The following is a 15,833-nucleotide window of genomic DNA, read 5'->3' as shown; positions in this document are numbered from 1 at the left end:
CTCTTGCTCTGTTCCCAAATGGGGCGCTATTTAGGGGAATTTAAAGAGAAAGCTGAGAAGAATAAACATTTACCGAGTTCTCTTGGCATTCAGTCTCTGAAAAACCACAGTATAAACTATTCATGCTGCTTCTTACATCTGTCAAATCGAAAATTAAAAGCCATAAAAGTGTAACACTGAAAATATGGCATTAAAAAGGATAAAGGTGGCCTTTGTAAAAATAACAAGAAAAGTATATTAGCCAATAAAATATTCTAACTCTTCATTTAAAAGTGCATCCTGGGCAGGACAGATGAGTCCGAAGTGCTGGGACTCCAGGGGGCTCCCTCTCCGCCGTCAAAACGTGAGCAGTATAGGTCCCAAACCATACGATGCAAATCACAATTCTTAGTGTAGCAGCAAAACCACAGCAGTTTTTAAAAAGGTTTAAAAAAGATTTCTGTTTTCAAATCCGTTATCATCTTCCAGCCTCACCCTCTGAGCCTTGAAGATGGAGCCGGGGGGAATACCTACATTGGTCCTTGTGGCTTGTTGGTGTTTTCTGTTTTGTTTTGTTTTTTTTTTTAAAACCAGGGGCGAAATCCCTAAGTTCCTCTGGGAAGAAGCAGAGCTGGTGGCAGCAGGAAGGCTGGGCCCGCGTGGTGGGTCCAAGGCGTGCTGGCTTCTCTGGGCTAGAGGCCACCGAGGGAGGATGCTTCCTCCAAGATGCTTAATGACAGGAAGTGGCTTTATTTGCTTGAGTTTTGAGTTTTAGCCAGAGGGGGTGGTGAGCTGACCAGCTGGTGTCATTGGATGGCGGGACATAGTTTGCTCTGCGCCCTCTCTCCATGCAAGGTACCCTGTGAGTGAGTGTTCCTGGAAAAAGAGAAGGGGGTCCATCAGAATCCACTGGACCCTGTCTCCACCCAGTCCCCCCTAGGCTGGGGAGAACCCAGGTCTGGGTAGGCAAGCCCTCCAGCACCGGGCCCTGCCCAAGAAGAGTCCCCGACTGGAGCAGTACAGTGGCAGTATCTCAACTTGACTTTCCTTTCCCTCACTGATCTGCTCCCCGTCGGCCCTGCCAGCTTTGTGTGAGGAAAGGAAACTCGAGCGGCTTTTTGGAATCCCATAATGAGCATTGTCACCACGCCCTCCCCCAAAATCACAGCATCCCCTTTGCAAACTGGCAGCTTTTACCCTCCATGTCACTGTATGCTTAATTGCCAGGAGACGCCCTTGAGTAATCCCAAGGTCACCCCAAAGCCAGACAAGGTCACCAGGGGATCCTGGAGATCTGAACCTCACCCCTGTACAGCCCCCGTGTTTGCTGCAAAGGAGGAAAGCCAAGAGATTGACTTTTTAGCGCATGAAAAATCACGGCACACACAGATCTCTCTTCAGGGTTTTCTGCAGAGGCAACTGAGCTGGACAAGTGCCCCTCTCTGTGGGTCTCGCCTGACAATGGTGAGCCATTCACATCTCTTCATCTCCAAACCAAATAGCAGCAGGGGACTGGATCCGGGGCAGAGTGTCTGAACAGAACTCTTCACCGGGAAGCTTGGTTCCTGAAACACACACCCCTCCCCCAACTTTTACCACATGTTAGTCTGTCTCTCCATCCCTACTGGCTTCTTTCATTTGCTACCAGTCCCTTGGTTGGAAACATAACCTCCTCAGGACATTCAGTCACTCCAAGTAAGCAGCCCCTTAGAAGTCTGCCAACCAAACCATGAAGTCCCTGAGATCTGGGGTCACGTCTGTTTTGTTCCTGTTCCTACACCCAGCCAGCCCTTCATCCAGTTCGAACACATTTGTCAAAAGAATGAGAGTCAGAAACATTATCTTTCTCCCTGGCAAAAACTGGGGATGTCAGAAAGGTAAATGAGTAAAATTTGGTTAATGTGAGGTGCTGACAGAGGACTTGGACACATCCTCACAACTCAGGAGAGCATTACTGCAACAATGAACACATAATTTCAGAGAGGTGATAAGAATTTAGAATTTTAAGGGACCCCAGAGAGAACACACCACAATTTCCTCATTTTATAGTTGAAGAAACGGAGGCCACAAAGAGACCTGGAAACTTGCTCAAGGTGTCTGCAGCATGCAATTAGCACACGCGTGAGGAGGTCGAGGTGCCCACGGGGAGGACTAAGTAGACGCTCAGGCTTTGAATCCTGCTCTCCGAGTCCCGGTGTTAATGGTAGCGATAATAATGATCGGCCAGAAACAAGGTTTGAAAATCTGAATGTGCATGACAGGAAATGCCTGAGTTCCCCAAATCACATTAAATCACCAGATCTGTGTGCATTTAATATGTATATTAAATAACCAAAGTGAAAATGCAAAACACCACAAATATGCAATGAGGGTGGAATTACAAGGCCATGGAAACCTTTTCATTTGGCATGGTCAGACTGGAAATGTGGATATTTATCTCTGAATAAAGAGCTCATTTTGACTTTTTTCTCTTGTTCTTTCTTCCTCCCTCCCTCCCTCTCTCCCTCCCTCCATCCCTCCCTTCCTTCTTTCCTTCTTTTCTTCCTTCCTTCCTTCCTTCCTCTTCCTTTCTTCCCTTCTTTGCCCCCCCCACCGCCCCCCCCCCCCGCTTTTTTTTTTTTTTGGGAGAATGAGAGACTGTAGCGAGAAGGGATACAAAAACAAAACATCAAGAGCCACCATCAAATAAGAAGTCACAAAGGACTGGGAAGGAACCTCAGAAATGACCCCTGAATCTACAGGCACTGGGGCAGCCTGTTCTGGGGACACACCTTTCTGTTTAGGGAGCATAGCCTGGAAGTTGCTGTGACCGGGGGTAGGAAAACAACCCCACCTGGGGGGCTTAAGATCAAGACAAACTAAATCTTATAGACTGTGTATTCTTTCTTTAAAAAGGAAATTAGGGCCTCCCTGGTGGTTCAAGGGGTTAAGCACCGCACTGTGAAGCAATCTGCAGCCACTGTAGTATGCACGCTATCCCCGGCCAGAGAGTTACCCACATGGCGCAGCAGACCTCTCCTGTCTCACCCGCTGCTCCCCTCAGCAGTGTATTCAGTCAGTCTGCCTGTTCTGCTCCCCACTCTGTCTCTGGTGAATCCTCTCATCCCCCACACCTCTGGCCTGTACCCAAGCTCTTGTATACATACATAAATAAATCTTCAAAAAAAAATAAAAAATTCAAAGGAAATTAAAAAAAAAAAAAAAAAAAGGTGTACAACACTTTCTCCAGTGACTAGGAAACACCATTTTGAATGACTTACTTAAGAAAGCAGTACTTGCTTTTCAAAGATGTAGCTTTTTTCTTGAATGTAATCATGACCCTCCAAAGAGAGATATTCCTCAAATAAGTTTCTTTGTATTCAAATCACCTTTGGACAAAGGCCAAACATGGACAGCATCAGCCTACTTGGAGAAAATTTCAAGGCTTTCATAAGAGACTGGAAAACGGGATTCTAATGAGAGCCATTCTGGAACCTTAACTGCAGCATTTGCCATCCCAAACACTATAATAATCATTATTATTCTCTGGTATCTATTATTGTCTGGTAAATAATATGTGTTTTCCCCCAAAGTTCTAAAGGGTGCAGCTGCACCGCACTCTATTTTTTGCAGCCCCACTCCCGCTGCTCTGAAAGCCTCCTCATACCGAGCTTATTTTAAGAGAATGGCAAAGTAGACAATTTGGGCTGTTGCCTTCCCTCTCGTCACATACTTGCGGTGTCTGGGGCACCCACAAAGGCCAGATGGTGGCAGTACAAGCCCCTTTCTGCTGAGAACACTGGAGGAGGGGGTGGTGTCTCCTGGTGTTCTGGATCTGGCAGGTTCAGGCAGACCTATGTTGGGGACACAGGAAGAAACTCTGGAATCAACGAAAACAAAGAACCAGGTCTGGGCTTCCCCCACTTGATACATATGAGTATGAAAGTAGGAAACTCCTGAGTGGGGAGGATGTAACTTGGAGTTTGAGAAAGTGATTAGGGAAGGAAGTTCCAGAGCTGGAGCTGGTGTCTATTTCACACTCGCCAAGCAGAGGGGTCTTATGGAAAATCCATCCTCTTGTCTAAAGTTCTTGAGCTGTGCAAAAGGAAAATGACCACAAGAAGTAAGAGAGATGCAGGTTACAATCCAGCATGACCCCTGACTAGTGGAATTTTTGATTCTATTCCTTAGCTCCCAAGTTTTGATTCTTCCTCTGTGAAATGGGGAGCTGGGTGAGCTTTTCTATTCATTTTCCATCTGTCATATTTTGTGACTGTAGGATCTTTGGCCCAAATTCAGTATCAAATATGTATGGTTATAAACCTGAACAGTGCATAGTAATAATTATAAATGCATGAAGAAGACTTAATTTCTGGACTCTGAAGCTCAAAGTTTCAGAAAGTCTCTGTCTCTCCCTGTCTCTGTCTCTGTCTCTCTCTCTGTCTGTTTCTCTCTTTCTCTCTCTCTCTCACACACACACACACACACACACACACACACACACACACACACAGAGGTGGCCATTCTCACGTTTACTTCCTCCACTTTTATGATCTAAGATTTATGCTAATTGCATTTAAGAGGAAATTTTCTATTTTTCAGGCAACCACTCCCCAAAGTAATGTTCTAAAAAAAAAAAAAAAATGTCTGTCTTATTCTACATCCCAACATGGCCGAGTTCATCCCTCCAGGGTGCCACCTTCCATCTCTCCCAGGAAGCCAGTCTTGATTAAAGGAATTCACTTTCCAAACCTTTATTCTTCTTTCCTTCCTCAGGTACTTTTGTAATTAGCAAAATCGACATTCTGCAGGTAGGCTGTGTCTTAACTATTTAGAAGGCGGCCATATTTATTCCAGGGAGTCCAAAACCCCGTGGCAACGGCTCTAGGAAGTGTAAGAAATACCCATGGCCGAGTCCACTAGCTTTTGTCCCAGTACCTAGGCCGTGATTAGGGATGCCACTCACTCAGCCTCGACGGCCCATCCCCTTCTCACTGCTGAGCACAGCCATTACGAGCTGGCTTCTGCCACGCTGTTTATCTGGGACAATGACAAGTCCCGGAGGACTGGGCTGCTCTCAGGTAGCTGCGGCTATTCTGGGACACTCACAAGGGCACAGCCCTGCGGTCAACGAACAGAGCCATCTGCACCAGCTGATAAATCCAGCGGTGATGCCAGACAGTGGTCTCTGCACCAAGACCATCCCAGAAAGGGCCACAGCTGGGCGTGGTTTTGCCAAAAAAATGCTCCCCTCTCTCCTTCATCAATTTCTGCTTCATGAAAGTTCTGATGTGGCTTTTACCAGGATAAAACTGCTTTCATTTATGAAGCAGAGGGTACCTTTTTTTCTATAACTCATTAGTTGCTTTGCTAAATAGAGAAACATCCTTCTCTTTCCTGGGGCGACTGCCATGCAAATAACCCATGCATGATGAGGAGAGTGGGGTGGGGACCAAGGGTGAGTCTCATCTTAGCTCAGCTCAGGGCTCTGGTCTGAACTGCAAATCCACCAGACTGTGCCACTCACTCCATGGCAGTCATAAGTCAGTGTTAAAAAAAAAAAAGAAACACATGCTTGCTTTTCTTTTTTTATAATTTTCTCCTTTAGCAATAGATCTTATTTTACTCTTTCATCAATAAAAATCACAACCCTATAAGACCCCCTAACTGGGATAACTACATATTTAATTCTTTGTTTTATACATTGAAATCTTGGTTTTCTTTGCTCTATCAGTTAAGAGAGCAGAGAGGTGAGTTTATTCTTCCAAGCAGCCCTTGCTGCTTCTCTGCCCTCTGAAAGTTCCTGAGGGACAGAGAACCCTAAGCCTCAGAACCCCCTCCTGTGCACTCACAAAAGTCATTATCTTCACCCCGAACAAATGATTCTCTTTACCTCAAATTTTTTCTGGGACCTTGGAGTTTAAGTAAACCAAGTGACCCTTTCTCAGACCCTTTTCTGAAAGCACACAGGGACACAGGGACTTCCAGCACACATTTCACTGATGCGCTAGAACAGGAAGCTACAATCATTCAGAAAAGAGAAAAATAAAGTAATTGTATGATACAGCTGAAGTTCTGCAGAAAAATTTGAACAGCCTGCAGCCCTAGGCCCCTGACTTTCTGGACCTAGTACTTGCTGTTATGGTTTGGGAAGGCTGCGATGATTTCAAAGACAGGAGTCAAATTTTATTGAGCACTTACATTATGTCAAATGCTGCACTAAAGATTGTTTAGGTACTCAGTTCACTTAAAAACAAGTAAGCTTTATATATACCTGTATCACTTATACACTTATTTTATTGACACAACAAAGCTACTGAGGTCCTTATTATTACCCCATCTTACAGAATGAAAAAATGTTTCCAGGGAGGTAAGTAACTTACTTACTCAAAGTCACCAGCTAGAAAGGGGCACAGCTGGATTGATGCCTTTCTCCCTTCCAGGATATATAGTCCCTCAGCCAACAGTCATCTCTGCACTTCCTCACCCTGACAAGTGGGGTCACAGTGTTTGAGCAGTAAGGGGCCTTAGAGCATATATAATCCAGCTTTAACTTTGTGAACAAAAATTTTGACAAACTATTGGATAAGAAAGAATAATTGTGTTTTCATTCAAGTTCCATCTAATATACCAATGACTGAAGCCAGTTCCTGTACATTCCCAAAATTCTGCCTTGCACAAAACAAGTAGATGCTTACTCTAAGACTGAGTTTGTTATTTTTCTGAGTTATCTATGTAATATCTGAACATAGGTATTGTAGGTTAAGAAAAAAAAGAAGGACCTCCCTGGTGGCACAGGGGGTTAAGCGCAGTGCTGTGAAGCTGTCCACAGCCTCTGCAGCATGGGTTCGATCACCGGCTGACCAGAGAGAGACCCACATGGTGGGGCAGACCTCTCCTGACTCGCCCGCTGCTCCCCTCAGCAGTGTTTTTGGTCTGTCTGCCTGTTCTGTTCCCCGCTCTGTCTCTGGTGACTCATCTCACACCCCAAACCTCTGACCTGTACCCCAGTTCTTGTATGCATAAATAAATAAATCTTTTAAAAAAGAAGAAAAAAAAAGAACTCAGGAAAAAGGCTTTATGTGGCAATTAGCTATGACCTATGGGTCAACAGTACATTTTAAGATTTTTAGGTGAGGTCTGGAAAAGAGATCTTCCTGACACTTTATTCTTTGCAACCAGCCCATAGCAGAGAGGCGGTAAGGAGGGAGGGGCAGTCTTCACATTCAAGGAAACGTCACTGTAGAAAGAACAAGCATGCTGACAAACTGCCCCCACCCCCAACAGCCAAGGAGATGGAGAGTGTGGTTAATAATTGCTTTTTTCTGCAACCCTTCAACCCTTCAACCCCAGATGTTCAAGTCCAACCTATTTCCTCCCTGAAATCAGCTGCCTGATGTGAGGAAGCAATGCTGTGGGTGGCAAAAACATGACTCTGGTCCTTGGCACGGGCCGTGTAATTCAAGCAGCATCGTGGTATCCTGTGTCCCACTGAGAGGAAAGGCAGATGAGGACTCAGGTTCTAATCCTAGCTGCGCCACTCTGCGACCTTGAGCATTTGCTCTGTTGGTCCCGGTCCCTCCTTGTAAAAGTAGAACCAGACATCTTAGAATTTCTGGAATGTTTTCCCTAACCTCCGAGGTTGACAACATGGAAATATTTCATTACTTTCCATTACACGTCCAAGGAAAGAAGCTCTGGGGGTAAGGGCTGCCGTGACCATTCTTGTAATAAGCACCTACTGTGTGCCACAGTCCTGGACATTTAAACTTCATTTATATTGAAGCCTGATAACTCTATGAAGCAGGGGTATTATTTTAATTTTTTGCATATAAGCCATACCCTGCGGTCTGGCATGGAGACTCTGGAGCCAGGCTGCCAGGCACACCCCAGGGCTGCTATTTACTAGCCCATGGCAGTAGGTAGGAGGCTTGGTCTGTCTGTGCTTCAGTTTCTCTTTTGCAAAATGGGTTTAATGATGGGGCCATGTGGGTGTGTCACATTCGGAACACCATTTCCATAGAGACAGTGCTCAATAATAGTTGTCACAATTTAATGAGAAAACACAAGCACCAAGAGGTTATAAAACTCTTTGAAGTCTCACAGCTGGAGAGCAAGCCAGTGGGTTTTCAAATGTAAGCAGGCCTTGCTTCAGCCCATTTTTTCTCTGAGGTGCAGTAACCTCTCCAGTGGGACAGCACCTGCTACCTCCAGCACAAGGACACACTGTGCTCTGCCTGGGCCTTCCCACCTATCCCCACACATTGTTTGTTACCTGCGCTCCTGTCCTGAGACTGAGCCTCAGAGGTGGATTACTCCCTCCCTCAGTAGTGAGTGGCTCTGCAGGACTTGAACTCAGGTCCGCCCCATTCCAAAGCAAGTGTTCTCACCCAGTAAACCCAGCACCTCCTCCTTCCCCACCATGAACCCACTGATGCCACCTAGGTAAGCTTCAGAGGCCTAAGGCCTGGGAAGTTAAAAAGATAAAAGAACATTTCCGAAAGTTTCAATACTGCCTTGAAAGCACCCACAGGCCCCAGGAGAATCTGTTTGAGATTCTGTGAAAATCTCTGAAGGCATCTGAGGTAAAGCTAGCCAGCCAAACCTTATGGCTGCTCTTCATTCCAAGGACAGAGCTCTGGGCCTTGTGGTGGCCCCTGTGCAGTCTCCGTGTTCACCAGAGAAGCCCTCTGCTAGGACAGCCACTCTCTGCCCCCGTGCGCCCACCATGAGACAGCCCGCACCACACCCTCCCCTGCTGGCCTAAGGCTCAGAGCAGCTGGTGGGTCAGGAGGGTGGAGCCCCTGTCTCTGTGGCAGCCTGGGGCCTGGCCAGCATCCCCTTGGACTGGACTTCGGAATGGTCTGTCATTTGTGAGGTTTCTTCCACCGTGTGCCACGAAGCCTCCTTGGGCCCCACTCTGGGCACAAAGAAGGAAGCTCCTCCTCCCACCTCATTGCCCCCCTGGCTGTACATGCCTAAAACAGAGATGAGGCAGCCAACGCCCCTCACCCTGTAGTGATAACATTCTGCAATGTTTAGAATCAACTGCTGGTAATTAGCCTGTCATCAGAATGCAACGATCAGCTTTAGCGATGCCAGTCTTTCTCTAGCTTCCTTTCAGTCTATGAACAGCTGCTAAAGTAATTCTCCTCAAACACAGATTTCATCCTGTCACTCCTCTGCTCGAGGTCGCGGTGATGCTGCTAGTGTGCAGACACAAATACGCCAGCCTGTCCCACTCCGACTGGCTCTCCTCCAGCCTCCTCCTCCTCTCCCTCTGCCCGCAAGCCCTTTGCTCCAGTCCAGGGAAGTGGAAGGTCAACCCCACTCTGCCTCTGTAGCTCTTGACATTCTCCTGCATCCCTGACCTCTGCTCCTGACTGCCGGTTCCATGTTCCTCCCTAATCATAGAATCTAACTCCATATTCACCTTCAGGTTAACTCCGTTAGCTAGTCCTCTCCTGATACTCTTCTCACTCACTTGTGCAAGCAGCACTTGCATGCCCACTCTGCCAGCTCCCTGTGCTAGGGATGTGATGACATCAATGACTCAAGCCCCCTCCCACCACCCCGGCCCTACCCTGGCTGGAGCCTCCCATGTAGTGTCACATCGCTCTGCAGGTTCCAGAAAAGTGACCTTGGTTACTTCTTGTCTCTCTCAGCAGGTTATTGTTCCTTGAGACAAGTGAGTCTCTGCCACTCTCTCTGCCACACTATCTACTTTTTCTTTGCTCTCCCTTCCTCCCTCCAGCCCCTCTTTCCCTATCTCCTGCCCTCCCTCCTTCCCCTCTTCTGATATCTAATAACAGTGTCCCTGCATGAAGTCAGTGTTAGATATTGTTAGTTTAAAAGGGTTGTTTTGTCCTCTAGGGAAATAAATGAAGACTATCTCTGAACCATAAATAAGTTGAGAGGGAACGGCCTCCCTTTGTTTGGATATGATTAGTAGTTTATTAAGGTTTGCAGATTGCAATATATGAATTAAGTATGAATTAAGAACTCCAGAGATTTTTTTTAAAGTTATGATTCCTGTGCCTAAGACAAACACACACACACACACACACACACACACACGTGTGCACGTGCACCTAAGACAAAACAAGTTGATCAGATGGTCAGAAGTGAAGGGCTCTGTCAAAATCAAAAACAGATCCCTGAACCAGCAACCCTCACCTTCATCTGCATGGTCATACATACTATTTTCCACAGCATTTGGGATTTATGTTGCTCAGGCCTTAGTGGATATGAACATAGACATTAAGTCCCATGTTTATGATGCCCTCATATTAAATGAGAGGAATGAGGGACCTGGATGCATTTTTGGTTTGGCAAATTGTAAACCTTTTTTTTTTTTTTCAAACACTTGGGGTTTGGCTAAAACCAAATCTTATTTTGCCAAGCACTTTGGCCTTAATTTTTAAACCCAAGTGTGTTTTAAAAGAAATTCAATCTATATGTTTCTGACTCATTTACACTTAACTCATGAAAATACTGTTTGGTAAGAGCTATTAGATGTCCAAGCAAGTTTATGAGCCTTTTTAAGCCTTCTTTTCCCCAGTTCTTACCAGAAAGGTGTATTTTGCCAGTCATAAAAGGGGCTGAGCCCCAGAGGCCTGTGGTCAGTTTGAAATTTATAACCTCTGAAGCTTAAATGGATTCTGAGTTTGGAAAAAGTTTTTTTTTTCCCCTCTCCTCTTTTTCATAGTAAGTGCACAAACAGGCTGCCGATGGTAAAGTCAGGGTTCTGTGTCTTAGTTTTCAAGATGGTCGAAGGTGAATAATAAAGAATTCAAACCAACACCAATAAATTGTGTCTAAGACACTTTAGAGAAACAATATGACCCCTTAAGTTCATAGAGACACACACTCAGATCTAACACTCTAATGGAAAGTTTTACTCATTACTCTGAGGTTAAGAAAAAGAAGTGGAACTCAACACAATTCAAATTGAATATTTTACCTATTGGGGATTGGGGGATTTTTTAAAATCACAACAATTAACCCTGTTAATGACTCTTTAAACATTTAAAAATAAGTTGGAATTACTAAAAATGACATTTGAATTAAAACCAGAAAAGCAGGAAGAATGCACATGTATGCTATGGGGACTTCTTGTGTCTTCTCTAATGATGCTCAGCTATTCAATTATAGCATTCTAGTGGGAGAAGGCTTTTGGAAAAAGCACTTAAAAATGACTTATAAATATTTAAAGTATAAGCATCTAACAAATCATAATGACAAAGTTTTACATTTAACCACATGTGCTCCAAATATCTTGAAATTATTCTAAATATGGGTTTAAAATATCAAAAGGGCTTGTTGATGGGATGCAGAACTTTGCAGAGAAACTTAAACCTGATCATTCTTGCTCCAACAACACCCAATCTGCACAATTTTTAAAGTGTGCGTGTGTAGATTTCCTTAGGAAAAGATCTTATTACCCTCTGAATTTCCAAAACAAGAGTTGAAAGATGAAATATAGGGTTTCCCCTTCTCTCACTAAATGCAGCTTAGCCACTTTGCTCCTAGATAATTTGTTATTGTAGGTTGGCTCAAATTTAAGACAGTAACATTTTAGAAACACTTGGAGAACTAAGCCAGCTGCAAGGAGGGTATCATTACAAATTGAGACACATGTTGTATGGGAATACCATTCATTTTCAATACCAAAAGCATGTCTGGGGAAATAAGCCATGCAAATGAGGGAGAGATATACCTTTTAATTGCATTTTTGGGATGTTAAGTTGATGTTTCATACCAAATGAGTCCAAAAGTGTTTCTCCCTTCTGTTCTTTAAGTGCCATTAGTCACATCCTTGCTTTCCTTTTTACCCAAAACAAAACACAAGTTGCCATCAAAGAAAAGCAACAAAATGGGGGTCCAGAGGGGGAAATGATGAGACAACCAGGGGTGTAGCCAAATATCTGGAAGGAATGAGGCCGGGGAGTGCTGGCCAGCTTTGATTTGTCACAGTCCTGACCTCAGGGCAGCAGGGAAAGCAACTCCTTCCTTCTCCCTCTTCACAACTGTGCATTTGGGCGATGGGGAAAAACTGCAAGCTGCGCACGCAGATTGTTGCTTGTGATGGGAGCTCGGTCCTAGGGACACCAAGTGATCTCAGGGGCAACTTGACTGGTTTCCAATCTAAGAATGTTTAGCGCACTCAGGAGTTATTTTAAAGCACAAGAGACCAGTTCCAAGTTTTTGTTGTTCTCATTTGCTTTTGCTCTGGTCCTTTTCACTAGAATCCTTTCAATGACCCTTGAAATAATGTGTGTGTGTGCACATGTGTGTTTCCCCTCCTGGATGATGGGCTCATGTTCTCTATCTACCCTGACACTCCCCTACTGCTTCTCTTGCACAATGCTATGGAAATCCACAGATCTAAAGAGCTCTGCATTGTAAGTATTTAGAGCTGGCATCTGAGCTGGCATTTACTCCCTTTCCCTGAGAATGGAACCCTGTTAAACAATGCCAGCATTAAATTGTTTATCTTTTAAAGCTAATTTACTTGTTTCTTTAAAGTGGATTCCTTTTATGCTTTTGAGGTAATAAAAAAAAGTTTACACATGCAGAATGCATTACCTTAACATGCCTCCACACATAAAGTGTGTAATGCATTTAAAAAGGCAACCAACAAAGAATACAAAACAATGCTGTGCAGGACATGGTGAAGAAAAGAGTGGCCACCCTCTGGCCCTTTGGCACAGTCTCTGACAGGAGAGTCTGGAAAAGGTGGAGCATTAGGGGGGGAGGTAAGTGTTCCATTACATGAGGTAAGTGTTCCACCAAGTGTATTTTGGTCCTCCAACACCTCTACCCCTCCACGATGCCTGTCTGCGTGAAGGTAGGTGTAAATGATTGAACCATGATGCCCAGGAAGTCTCTCAAGTCAGCGACGGCATGATTCATTGGAGACTAGACAGGGAACTTATTTCCAGTGCCTGTCTGGGCCATGGCTTGCTAATAGCTGGTTGAATACTCCCATTTCGAGGCATACTCTCTCCAGGTGAAAAGGAGTGTGAGGAGCTAGGGAGAATGGGCAGCACCCTGAAACATGGTGTGTCAGTGCTCTGGATCTGCCCTGCTTCTCCAACTCCAGCCATTTCCCCCGCTCTTGGCCTCAACAGCAGGGTAGAAGGTTGTCAATCAAAGAGTGGCATCTCCTATACAGTGTAAACACGAACATCCAAGTGCTGGGGAAGTTTCTAGTCTGTAGGTTCTTTTCTTGCTTTCCTTTTCTTTTCCTTTCACCATAGGCACTCACAGCCTGTGGTAATTTGAAGAAAGGTCTATATAATCTTTTGCATTGGTCCCTAAGGCAATCTTTTTGAGGCAAGTGCTACATGAGGTAGCTGTAACAATGATTCTGCAATATAGGTGCACAGCAAAAATTGCTAAAAATAATTCTTCATTTTAAGGAAAACTAACAATTCAGCTTCCTCAGCGTAACAAGAAAAAAAAATCATCCAACTTAGATATTGCTTGGTAATAATATAAGGTAATCCTTCAGAGATGTAGATCATACTTTTATGGGTAGCTAAATCTATGGACCTCTCCTCCTAAGAAAATGCTTCTGTGCATGGGGATATACAACTTTCCAAGAAGTTCCAGGAGAAATGACTTGACCATCCTTGGACTAGTCCCTGGGAGAAGAGAGCAGCAGCTGTGTGCACCAGAAGATCTAGAGACTGAGGACTAGCACTGCACTTGCACAACCCCAAGAATGAGCTCCTCTTTAAAGTGTGCACTATCCATTTCACTTGCCTCACCCTAGTCCTAAGCCTGCTGAAGATGGAGGGTTATGGCTACATCTGAAAGAAATAAATACCCGGTCACATATGTCATTTCCTATTCCATCATAATCTGATTGTGAAATACTATCTAAAAGCCAGATGCTTGTGCATGAAAACTCTCCTTCAATCCCCTTGTCAGAAAGGTAACAAAGACCCAGCAGCATTGCACAAGAAGAGACTAAGGACAAACTTGACAATATTCATTCCAGAAAATTCTCTGTTATGAGCCTGAAAGGATCCCGTAAGCACCTCTTAGATCCTCACACCTCACATGTGTTCATGATGTAGACCTGACGGTTTCCTTCTGGTTCTTTGAATTACCTCTGCCTGGAACTGGACAGTCATCTGCATTCTGAGATGAGAGAAACTTTAACATCAGAGATTATGTGGTCCATTAACATTTCCAATAATCAAGTTCCGGAACACTAAAATCTCAAGTCTGGCATAGGATCTAAGCATATCCCACTTGTTATGATTTCCTCTGCTCTCAGTTTTTCTTCTTTTCTTTGCTTTAAAAGCAAATAGCCATACTTTTATAATTCAAAGTATGAACTTAACTTTACTTAGTCAGAGAAACTGAACTGTTAGAAAGGTACCTGTCACTTCCATCCTTTTGATTTCCCTAATGAGGCAACAATTATATACCCCAGTCACTTTTGGGATTGTGGCCCCATGGCTAGACTAATAATTAAGCTCCCAGAGTCAAAACCATAGTCACCTCCTTGAGTTTTCATGACAAGAACAAAAGATGGAAGGAAGAAGGCCAGGGAAGCACCCGTGGAACTGGGGCCAGGGAGAAGAGTCTCCTGTTTTCAGAAATACATAATGTTGTACACCTGAAACCTATATACTCTCATAAGCCAATGTTACTTCAATAAAGCTTTCTAGAAAAGGAAATTCAGGGGTCACAAAGGTGACTTGTCACTCCTAGGTGAAAGGGTTACTGGTGACACACATTTTTTCCATTGATTAATTTACTTGAAGCGAATATGTCATTTCCCTGGAAAACTGAGGAGGGTGAATATTTTCTTTTGAATATCTTCAAACATTTGCAAATGGTTACTCAGAACTCCCCAATGTACCATAAACAAGTATAAACTGTAGAAATTCAGAAAATGAACAAATACAAACAGTTATCCCCAAGCTCCAAGGCAAAGACAAAGAAGGGAGTATTCCATTTATAAATGGAATTCTTTGTGGATAGAATAGTTTGGAAAATGTTTATACATTGTTTTCCTTATTATTTGGGGAGATTTTTTTTTCCCCCAGCCTACAGAAGCTGCTGAACTGGTGTTTGGAGACTTAAAGTTGAAGATGAAAGGAAGTTTACAACTTCTTAATTAGTTCTGCATCTAGGAAAATATCTGCCCAGTGAAATCATTTGTAATCATATCAACAAACAAGAAAGTCAGGTAACCAGGAACAGAATAACTTCAAAATGGGGGAAAGACTATAATTTCCAAAGAAGTAGCAATATGATGACTTCTTTGAAGGTAACCGTAACTACCTAGATTATTGATATCAAGCTATAGTCTACTTTGAATCTATATTTTAAATTTAAATGATTTAAAAATAGTAATGCAGTATGAGACTGATGGACATACTGAAAATAATGAAGAACCCCAACTAAAGTTCCTGACAGACTCCCTGGAGAAATGATATCGTGGAGAAATCACTCACCTGCAGCTCACCCACCACAACTCAGCCCAGGTTCATTTTTGGTTTTAGTGCTTTCCACTTTGGCTTTAACTTGTCACCAAGCAGTGTTTACTGTCAAGGCACAAAGGCCTTTATTTAATGGATGTATTTCCAATTTCTGCAACTGTATGAGTGAGCTGGTTTTCTGAAGGCAGGAAGAAAAACCACACCACGTGTGCACAGAAAATCAGGACAGGTCAGAGAATGTGAGTGAATTATGGCAGATTGAGACTGTGCTGTGGGGTGACGTGGAGCTACAGAGGGCAAAAGGGAATGTGATTTAGTGGAGGAGAGATGGTTCTCCCCCCATCTTAAATCACTTGGCTTGTCACCCCATGGAAGCTGCAAAGCCTGAGTATCTCTCACTTTAGAGAATAG

General features: G+C 44.0%; 1 protein-coding gene across 1 annotated transcript in view; it reads right to left on the bottom strand.

The window, feature by feature from the left end:
* Window positions 1–818: 818 nt before the first annotated feature.
* Window positions 819–15,833, bottom strand: part of SOBP (sine oculis binding protein homolog) — a 161,630-nt gene continuing 146,615 nt past the window's right edge. The window contains exon 7 of the mRNA XM_037520174.2: window positions 819–855. The gene's annotated coding sequence lies outside the window, so the exon portion shown is untranslated. The remainder of the gene's footprint in view (window positions 856–15,833) is intronic.

This window comes from Talpa occidentalis, unplaced genomic scaffold (assembly GCF_014898055.3).
Source record: "Talpa occidentalis isolate TD23 unplaced genomic scaffold, MPIMG_talOcc4v2.1 talOcc4.2, whole genome shotgun sequence".
NCBI classification, from domain to species: domain Eukaryota; kingdom Metazoa; phylum Chordata; class Mammalia; order Eulipotyphla; family Talpidae; genus Talpa; species Talpa occidentalis.
Note: the sequence above shows the minus strand (reverse complement) of the source record. Positions and strands in the feature narration are given on the sequence as shown.